The 11063-nt window shown below is 39.1% G+C and overlaps 1 long non-coding RNA gene across 6 annotated transcripts in view; it reads right to left on the reverse strand.

The window, feature by feature from the left end:
* Window positions 1–9551, reverse strand: part of LOC310896804 — a 47186-nt gene extending 37635 nt beyond the window's left edge. For 4 of the 6 annotated variants that reach the window (XR_014581849.1, XR_014581850.1, XR_014581851.1 and 1 more), the window contains exons 1-2: window positions 9273–9551; window positions 7856–8021 (exon numbers count right to left, since the gene is read on the reverse strand). This is a non-coding gene — a long non-coding RNA (uncharacterized lncRNA). Of the gene's footprint in view, window positions 1–5040; window positions 7007–7076; window positions 7577–7855; window positions 8022–9272 lie in introns of those variants that run through there. The other 2 variants (XR_014581853.1, XR_014581854.1) reach the window with 2 other exon arrangements.
* Between the last annotated feature and the right edge of the window lie 1512 nt (window positions 9552–11063).

An 11063-nucleotide genomic window follows, 5' to 3' on the forward strand; every position in this document is an offset into this window, starting at 1 on the left:
TGAAGTGGCATAGTAGCTTGAACAGATGATATGTGATCGAGCACAGAAGCTATTTATGTTAGGATGGTTCTTAACAAAATTTTGAACGCACTAGAATTGGCAAATTGAGTTTATGCTGGTTTATCCCTTTCTGACCTTTAGTTACACCTATTTTAATCAAGTATGAATTAGTGGAACCATGGTTTCAGTTTTACATGCTTGTTGCTTTTCCTAGCAATTCCTTCACTTGAAAGCCTCTAAGCCTTTAGTAATAGGCAACTTGTGTTCCACAGAAATCTCTGAAAATATGTAGTGCTTCCATATCATGTGCTGACTTTTCAGCTGCTGTAAACCCATTAAAAGCAAGGAAGCTGGCTGACAGCTTACTCCTGAGGAGGATCTGATCCCATGTGTTACACCTGCTTACAAATCAGCCATCTGATTCAGTTCTCTTTCTATTAAAGTTTCTGTCATGGGAGCAATAATATTAAAATATCTTACCCACAATCAAGCAAAAATTCTACTACAGAACTGAAAACTACTCAATAGCTTAAACAGCTAAAGAATCTGTAATGTTTTCCAGAAAGTAAAATATGTCATTAATCCAGTGCATTGAAACTCCTTACAATTATTAGGATTAAATTAAGTTGATTTTTAATGGCATATTAGCTGCTTCTTTGAAGGGGCTGTTGGCTTATTCTCTCATTTTTATCTACCATGGTGTCACTTCAGGACAAAGACAAGTTTGTGTATATTTCCCCTGCATTTTCATACTATTCAGTGTTTGAATTTTATTTTTTAAACACATTCTTGGATTTTCAATGCATAAGAACAATTGTAAGATTCTGTTAATATAACGTTTTCCTTCCAAAGGACTGATGCACACTTTCTGCTGTTAGGAATTTTTTATTGCTTGTCCTTAAGAATCTCTAGTAATATTTGCTAAATAGTTCTATGTCTAAAAAAATAGATTGTATCAGAGCTGTGAATTATATCCTAGCTTGTTTCATGTGACAATGAGATTTATAATAAAGTACTTAATAAGTAGCATGATCACTTGGTCTTAATGTGTTGTTTATGGTGGAGAGGATGCAAATTTACTTGTGAATCAGCCAATTTGTTTCTTGTCCTCCATAAACCCACCCTTTTTTAATGCTGTGCAGAACTCATGTAATGTGGGTGTTTGGTGATTCCGTTACTGTTAGAATCTGAGCATTCATTATCGCATCAGCTTTCCCATTAGCTGTGCATACACCTACAAAATATAGCAATTTTATCTGTGATGAGCCATTAAAGGTTTGAATGGCTGGTTATGTTCCCAGGATTGTTGAAATCAATAGAACCAGCTATTCAGCTTAATGGGGATAACTAACACCATTAAAATCAATGGCAGATGAGCCAGTACTATTGTTCCCAAACACATGTTTTCAGATAGGAACATCTAATAGTTTAAAAACAGGACTGCCATTATGCCTTTAACCAGAATATTCTGCAAATCTATGCAATATTATTTTATTTATTGGAAAGCTGTGACTTTTATTATCGTAATTGCTACAAACATTTCAGCTTTCTGCAGTGAAAGAAATCTGTTTTCTTAAAATCACAGCACCATGTACTACTCCAAGCATTGTTTTATTTAAACATCATTCAGGCCTTGACAATAATAGGCCTCACACTTTAAAACCCTGTTTTATTTCAAAGGTAATGTAGCAGAAATTCTTGCTCTGGAGAGTTCTGGTACTGTACCACGGCAGTCAGCTTTTCTATTAGTGACTTTTCTTAATAAGCCCTTTGAACATTGAGAGACTTTTTATCACTCCTTTTTAACTTTATAACAATTCTTAGTGTTACTGTGAGGATTATACAGATTTAGACTTAGTCATGGTCTATAAAACACTCTGATTCCAAACGGCCATTTCTTGAGCATGCATATAGTAAATTCTTTCACCTGCTACTTCGCAAAAAGCACAACTTTATGCCTAGTCACTTTCTTCAGCTATTGATTTGTATCATATCAGAGTATCACAGAATCACAGAATTGTAGGGGTTGGAAGGGACCTCAAGAGATCATCTAGTCCAACCTCCCTGCCAAAGCAGGTTCCCTAGAGCAGGTTGCCCAGGTAGGTGTCCAGACAGGCCTTGAACATCTCCAGAGGAGAAGGAGACTCCACAACCTCCCTGTGGAAGGAGACTCCACAACTTCCCTGGGCAGCCTGTTCCAGTGCTCTGTCACCCTCACCGTGAAGAAATTCTTTCACATATTGGTGTGGAAATTCCTGTGCTCCATTTTTTGGCCAGTGCCCCTTGTCCTGTCCCCACAAACCACTGAAAAGAGGTTAGCCAAATCCCTTTGTCTCCCACCCTTAAGATATTTGTAAACATTAATGAGATCCCTTCTCAGTCTTCTTTTCTCCAGGCTGAACAGACCCAGGTCTCTCAGCCTTGCCTCATAGGGAAGATGCTCCAGGCCCCGTATCATCTTTTTGGCACTCCTATGAACTCTTTCCAGGAGATCCCTGTCTTTTTTGTACCGGGGAGCCCAGAACTGGACACAGTACTCCAGGTGAGGCTTGACCAGGGCAGAGTAGAGGGGGAGAATCTGCTGGCCACGCTCCTTTTAATGCACGCCAGGATCCCATCGGCCTTCTTGGCCACCAGGACACACTGCTGGCTCATGGCCAACCTGTCGTCCACCAGGACCCCCAGGTCCTTCTTCTCAGAGCTCCTCTCCAGCAGGTCATCCCCCAGCCTGTACTGATACGTCTGGTTGTTCCTTCCCAGGTACAGGACTCTGCGCTTGCTCTTGTTAAACCTCATTTGGTTTCTTCCTGCCGATCTCTCCAGCCTGTCCAGGTCTCGCTGAATGGCAGCACAGCCTTCTGGCGTGTCGGCCACTCCTCCCAGCTTTGTATCATCGGCGTACTTGCTGAGGGTGGACACTATTCCCTCATCAAGGTCGTCGAAAAAGATGTTGAACAAGACTGGACCCAGCTCCAACCCCTGGGGAACACCGATAGTCACAGGTCTCCAACTGGACTCTGCACCGCCAATCACCACCCTCTGAGCTCAGCCAGTCAGCCAGTTCTCAACCCACGTTACTGTCCACTCATCTATCCCACACTTTCTCAGCTTTGCTAGCAAGAGGCTGTGGGAGACGGTATCAAAAGCCTTGCTAAAGTCAAGGTAGATGACATCCACTGCTCTCCCCTCATCTACCCAGCTGGTGGTGCCATCATAGAAGGCAATGAGGTTGGTTGTTTATATAATAATTTACATATTTATTCATATAATCATTTATATATTTTGTCTCCTGAATATACTGTCTTTTTATACTTTTAGTACCTCACAAGTCAGCACTTTCCATAATTACAGTTGTGTTAATGTTTCTCTGTTTGCCTTATGGTTGATGTACAATTTTACACATTCATCCTACAGTTTGGTTACTGGCTATCAGTGGAGAGCCATCCCACCAGAGTCTTCAGTCTTTTACAGATTGCTTACTAGCAACTTGCAGAATTATGCCTTTTCCAAGTTATGCTCTTGTTGCATTGCATACCAAAAGGCATTTTATCATATTATTTTATTCATACCAACTTTGACAGAAGGACTCAAGTATTGCAGGGTCACAGCCCTGGAGGTATAGGTTGCATAGTCAGATTGGCACTGGACTGGGCCTAATTATGTTGCCTAAAGCAATATTTAAAGATACTATGAAGAAAAATACTTATAATCACTAACATGAGACATTTGCATAATGTCCTTGCACAATCTTTCACTGGTTAACACCCAATTCTCTTCAGATCATGAATCATTCCTCACAGCCTTAGCAGGCCAATCACTTCTCTCTTACTCCTGCACACTTATGAAGCTGTTGTTAGCCCAGGAAAAAGCAGTCAGAGCTTTGTTTGTGTCCTCAGGTCTAATGTTATCTAGGCTTCCAGAGTGTCTAAGGAAAAGTACTTACATGAATGAAATTAAGAAAGAAAGCAAAAAAGCAAGTGAGAAAAATAATAATAATTAAAAAAAAAATCCTTCAGTGAGAAACTCCTTTTTTTTAACCCCTGATTTCAGAAACAGAGTTTGCAAATGAGAAGAACTCCCTAACTGCCAGTTTTCAAACAAGGAGTCCCATTCTGGTTGGTGATCTCACTCCTCATATCTCAACACGCACCTGTGCAGACTCAAACCTTTGTCAAGGTCTAGGCTCTCCTTTTCTGTGTGATCCTCTTCACTTGATGAGACTTAGGCGATCTCTAGGAAGTAAAAGAAAGTCTGCTTATGGAATTTAGTCTAGGGAGAGGACTAGACTAGCCTGCATTTTAGGGATACCTATTGAGTTCTATCTACACAGGTGTTTCAGGGATGGAATGATACAGGCCTGGCACCCAAATGACGCCTACAGCCCATCTGAGCATATCACTTCTCATTGGCTACTCGTAACTTAAAGGAAATTCTTCCTTTTACTGAATCGTTCCTAACCTTTGCAAGCTAAAAATTAGAAAGATAACACCTTCCTCCTGCTGAGTAATTTTTCTGCTTATAAGTATTAGCTTTCAAATGACAGTACTAAAGAGCTATAATGATCAGTACTGAAGACACTTAGCAAAGGGCTCATTAACAGCTGAGATGAGCTGTAAAAGAAACATAAAATGTCAGCCTAATTTAAGAAATTGTGCTACACTGGGGAATGGGTAATTAAACAATAATACTTATGTAAGTGGAAGGTCTGAAAATGAACACAGCAGAGCGACAGAGACTGCTATCATTAAGAATCCAACTTAAATCCCATAGTGCTTAAGGGCAACCAAATTCCTGGAAATGTAAAAAGAGAGATGAATAGATCCAGCATGAAAACTCAATGACTAAGACCCGTGCTTTAGGCTTACAGGCTAGAATGTGTAAAAGGGTGCTGTATCTTATAATTGGCAATATGGGATGCCAGCCTATATTCCCCCATGCCTTTAAAATAGGCATGCAACAGTAGAGCAAGGACAGCTGTAAGGTGTTATAATATTACTGCCAGGTCTGTTGGGAAACCTACAATAGAGCAGCAGAGATCAGCAAGCACAAGGTCTTGAGCTGAGTTTATGAAATGAGTTGTAACTTAAGTACTTTGTGCTCAGATTTTAAACATCTACTGAGGCAGTCCTAATGTAAATACCTATATTCCCTATACAAGCAGTGAAGACCTCCAGATGGATGACGCTGTTCCTACTTAAGTTCAGATAAATAGAAAAGGCAAAATGGATGCCACACAAGTTTTTCACTTGTACTCTTTGTCATAAATCTTTACTTATTTTCCAAGAGAAATGGAAGCATTACATTAAGACTGTGAATTATAGTATCAATGAAAAGGAAGACTTAAAACCATCGATGCTTAGTCCTTGCTATTTGGCCATTAGCTCACATTCTACACCCAAATGACCTTTCTATTTCTGTGTTCATAATCCTTTGTCATGGGAGTTTCTTAACCATCATGAAATCTCTTTAGTTCAGAATGCTTCTGTCTTTTATTTCACTACTGAGTTGCTTTTAGGAGTGAGCTGTTTTGCAGATTATCTGAAGAAGTCTTTGAATAGTTACAAAATCTTTTGAAGATTCAGTGACAGCCTTTTAAACATGCTGTTCATGTTCCTGAAGTTGCACCAGAAGCTTGTATACGAGTCTGATTTTTCTCTCAGTCTCTTGTTTCTTTTTCAGCCCTAATTCACGTAAAAGAGAATAATTAGGGATATCTATGGAGCTATCAAAAAATTAGAATGTACAAAATTGGGCTTCTTGTCAACAAAAGGTTGTTCATCTGCTGCTGAAATATTAAAAAGTGTGCAGTTAGTTTTCCCTGTGATTTCACGAGTAACAAAATTTGAAAAATGAAGTGGGAGTTCTAAAGTCTTTGTGCTTTATTCACTGTTTCTTTGCAGGGAGACGGGGGTGGGGAGGTTGTTTGGGTTTTTATTTCAAGATATTACTAAGATTTCCATATAAGTGGTAAGCTATAAATTCTATTTCACAATATGATTTATTTATCTATTTATTTATTTATTTATTTACACATTACCACGAAACCAAACACCTTGCTATGGTACTGTAGAGGACAGCTGTTTGTTGATTTGTGAGTTTGTGATAGGTGTAGCATTACTGTTAAATAACACTGTCCAGTGAAGCCAATCTAATACCCCCAAAAATATGAATGCTTCTTTGCTCAGGAGAAGCAACTATTTGGAAGGATTTTTTTTTTCCAATTTCTATTCGAGCAAGCACTAATTGAAACATAAAAACATCATTTAAACTCTTCAGTTCATGCCTGCACTTTGAGTGAAATTTTGTTACTCTCAAACTCCCATTGATATCAAGGGGCTGAAAATTCATGTCTAAGTTGAAAGCAATTTCTAAAGCGACTTGAGAAAAACTAACAGATTATGTGGTATGATACTGAAGGCATCAATAAAAATTTCCCCTGAATATGACAGAGAAGACAGAAGACATCAGATAATGATGAAAGGATGACACAAGAAAATCCTGCTGAAAGAAATCATAGCTTTAAAAGCAGAGTAGAAGTATGCAAGTGGAATTGGACTGCTGAGAATAATAAGGGACTTCACCTCATAAGTTACTTCTAGGCATATTGATCCTACACGGCTGGAGAACAATCAGGTAGTTAAGGTAGTCCTTTATGTACATTTCTATTCACATTTCAGAAACTTGCAGTCACTTAATATAATAGTGGTGGTGGAAAGGGGGAAAGAACATTATCTTTACTAAAAAAGAAGCCAGGCTTCTGAAGATGCGTTCCGTTTTTAGTTCAAGGATGGATTGGACACTTTTGGAAAGCCAATATTCTAAAACAAGAAAAACAATAATGATATGTCAGCTGTTCTAAGAAAAATGATTCTGACAAAAAAAAAAAAAGTTTCAGTCATGGAAAATAGTCTTGAAACCAGATTCTGCTGTTAGATTTATTAAGGGTTTTGTTTTTTTTCACTTCTTTCTTTGACAGCAATGTGGAAACTCAAATCCAGCATTCAAACTGCAAAAAATGACATACAAAAATAAATATTGGTGCTGCTGAAGGAAGATATTTTTGAAATACTCGTATGGCTCAGGCAGACAAAAGCTCATCTTGAGCCCATTCTTAAGCATTTGAAACACATGGGATACATTTGAGATTTCTTCATAAAGTACCACCAGCATGTTAAAGTGCACTCCAAGTTTGAGCCAACCCCAAAAGCTTTTCTTTTTATGAGCTTCCTGCCAGTTAAAATATGTTCTACCACACACACACACACACACACACACATATATCTATACACTGCAATGTACGTGAAACTGTTTTTATACATTGAAGTATGGTTTTGTCTAAATTCTCCTAGTATTTTAATGAACACATTTAAAAGTTATTAATATTACAGTGAAGGTACTCTTGTGGCATATAAAGTTTGTTTTATTCATCAATTTGCTGTCTACCTACACAGGAAAAAAAAAAAAAAATAATAATCCTTTAGCATTCTCTTTCTCAGTCATCACACGGCAATTCAAAAGTTGTGCCTTTGTTTTCTGGCTCTACCATTGACTTGGCAGAATATTGGATCCTTTTGCTCTGTAAAATGAGAATAAGACTTTTTTGTAACAGCAGGAGCATGGAAAGGAATGAGACAAGACCACATTCTTAAAATAAAACAAGTTTTGAAGGCAGCTAGTGGCTTTATACAGTAGCATCTCTCTACCCTAGTGCTGCTGACGTGTCTTCCTACCCAGCAAAAGAATAAAGAATAGTTTGTTGCAGACCCCACCACCACCACCACCCCAGTCCCCACCCCAGTTAGTGGGAGGGGAGCATGAGACCAGCTTGCATTTGGCTGGGTTTTGTCTCACTTACCTACTTAGTATAGAAGGCCCAGACCATCTTAACCCCCTTTTTAGGTAGTACCTCCTGTGAGAAGTAGGCACATAAGTCCATCTGTTGCTCTTAAGTCCTTGGAGTACGGGCATAGGCTCACCATACATATGCATGGTGTGTAAAGCACTAGCACTGTAACACAATACTGGAATGGGAGAAGAAAAAATAAATGTTATAGTCAGACTAATTCAAACGTTGTCCTCAGTGGCAACAAGCAGCCTGCAGTTCTCATAAGATGAGGGATGTTTTTATTTTTTCCTTGTATCTCTCTTTCTGTCCTTAATAAATACAACCTTGCAGTGTAACTTTAATTTCATTTAATGATTTTGAAAGTAATGTGTAGAACACTACACCACCGAATGCCACTCCCCCCTTTTTTTATTTGTTTCATATTACAATGTCAAAAATCAATATTATACTAAATGTGTTTCATATAACAATGTCAAAAATATTGTACTGAATGTCTTATCTCTAATTATTCTGAGGTGTATTTAACTAATGTCTGTTTTTAGAAACACTATTGCACTACTGTCTCTGATGTGATCAGAGAAGCGGCAGATCTTTTATTAGGTTACGAAAGAAAATAGATATTTAAGCATAGGAAAATATATATTAGTTGACATAAGTATATTTCTTAATTCTGTGTTTACTATTCCAGCCTTGTTAGAGTCCAATATTGAACCTGGGTACACACTAAAGATAATGCTGATAAACAGTGAGCTAATGAATAATCAAGAAAATGAACCTCACTGTTGTGATGATTTTTGCACACTGCAGGTTGCTGTTGATGTCTCAGTTTCACAGATTCACAGATTCACAGATTTCTCTAGGTTGGAAGAGACCTCAAGATCATCGAGTCCAACCTCCGACCTAACACTAAGTACTCCACTAAACCATATCCCTAAGCTCTACATCTAAACGTCTTTTAAAGACCTCCAGGGATGGTGACTCCACCACCTCCCTGGGCAGCCCGTTCCAATGCTTAATAACCCTTTCGGTAAAGAAGTACTTCCTAACATCCAACCTAAAACTCCCCTGTCGCAACTTTAGCCCATTAGTTTAAAGCTAATTGATTTTTTTGCAGCATTTGTAGGGGAAGCTCAGCATAGGTGGGTCACTGAAATGACTAAGTATACTGGGATAGCTGTTATAGCTGCAGCGTTAGAGCCATTCACCTGTGCACTGGCTAGGAAAAAGCTGACATGCCTCATGCCTCCTCTGTCCTGTTTAAGATATTGTCCTGATTAGTACATGTGAGGGTTTATCTGGAACATGTACAAGACTCATCGTGCTGGGTCAGAGTAAAGGTTGATCTGTTTCATTTTCCTGACCCAAACAGTGGCTAAATGCAAAAGTTGCTGGAGGACTTCAAGAACAGGACAAGAGCATACAATACCTTCTTAGGTGCTCTCCTGGACTCTCAGTTTGTGTTACATTTCTTCAGGAAGAGACGAGGTGGACCCAGAGGGAAACAGAGATTACTCTTTAAGTGGCATTACTTGGTCTGCTTGGGAAGGGAGGCAAGGAGCAGGGGAGAAGAAAAACATCCAGAGGCGGATCTGCTGGAGGAAAGGAAATAGTGGGAAAGAATCTCAGCAGGGAGCAGGAGCCGGCTGTTCATGGAGGGAGGCAGTGGGACTGCAGTGAGAGCAGGGAACAGACGGTTTTAGTTCACTCTGTGACTTTCTTAGTCACAGCAAACTCTGCCAGGCCCAGAGTTGGTTTTGTTTTTTTCATCTGCTGTAGGGTCTGGTTGGATGTTCCTTGTTCTGTTCTCTGGCCAGACCAGACCAGAGGGGACTGGTAAGAGTTTACTGAGACTCAGAAAGTCACAGAGTGAATTAAAAACAAGCCTGGAAGCTTGCAGAATAAGTATTGGAACAGTTAGATATAAGCATTCATATTTCTGTTACATCTGTCCTAATCACTTTGAGTTTTGTCTATTTACAAAGCTAATTATCCTATTAGATATTATAATTAAAAATTACTTTTTATTTGTCTTCTGTTAGGTTACCAAGTGAGCTGGGCCTATTTAGCCTAGAAAATAGGAGATTGAGAGGGGATCTCATCAGTCATTACAAATACCATGTAAAGAGGATGAGGCCAAACTCTTCTCAGTAGTAGCCAGTGATAGGACAAGGGGTAATGGGTATAAATTGAACCACAGGAGGTTCCATCACCATATGAGGAAGAATTTCTTTACGGTTTGGGTGACAGAGCACTGGAACAGGCTGCCCAGAGAGGTTGTGGAGTCCCCTTCTTTGGAGATATTCAAAACCCGCCCGGATGTGATCCTGTGTAACATGCTCTAAGTGACCCTGCTTGAGGAGGGGGGGTGGACTAGATGATCTCTGGAGGTCCCTTCCAACGTCAGCCATTCTGTGATTCTGTATTATTGAGTCCCTTGAAGCTGTGGGCTGTCACTTACCCCTTGCTGGAGGAGTACTGACTGTTCTCCATCAGGGAAGACTGGCTTTTAACTCTTTCTCTGTCGTAGTGCATCCAGTTTTCCCAAGCAGCTGGAGTTGCACCGTTCTGGAAGGTTTGTCAGTAACTCTTTTGTGTTCTGGGTTTGTCACACTTGGGGAAAGCTATTCATTTCCAGATTGATATTATCCTTTTTAAAAACTACATGATATTGACAATGAAATTTTCTTTTTTTTGACAATGAATTTTCTTTTTCTTTTTCTTTTTCTTTTTCTTTTTCTTTTTCTTTTTCTTTTTCTTTTTCTTTTTCTTTTTCTTTTTCTTTTTCTTTTTCTTTTTCTTTTTCTTTTTCTTTTTCTTTTTCTTTTTCTTTTTCTTTTTCTTTTTCTTTTTCTTTTTCTTTTTCTTTTTCTAACAAAGAGAAAACTAGGTAAAGAGAAACCTCTCTTCCATCATCACCTAGAAAACAAAAAGCTCTATTGTATCTAGATTGTGCTGTACTACTGGCACAGAATTTCCTGCTAACTAGTCTTTGGCTTAAGAAAAGTCATGTTCCAGGCCCACTTTATTTGCCTAAACATGGGCATCTAGTGCTGTTTTACACACCATAGGAACCTGGCCACTAGCTACTGACTGCCCAGAAGCCCAGGGTTTCTCATAAGTCCTGTGTCATTCCTGCCAGCCCTACAATTATGTTTTGGATACTGTAGGGCACCTCAAATGGTACTGAGCTCCTATATTTAGGTAACTGGACCATTTC

This window comes from Anser anser (genome assembly GCF_964211835.1).
Source record: "Anser anser genome assembly, chromosome: 3".
Classification (NCBI taxonomy): Eukaryota; Metazoa; Chordata; class Aves; order Anseriformes; family Anatidae; genus Anser; species Anser anser.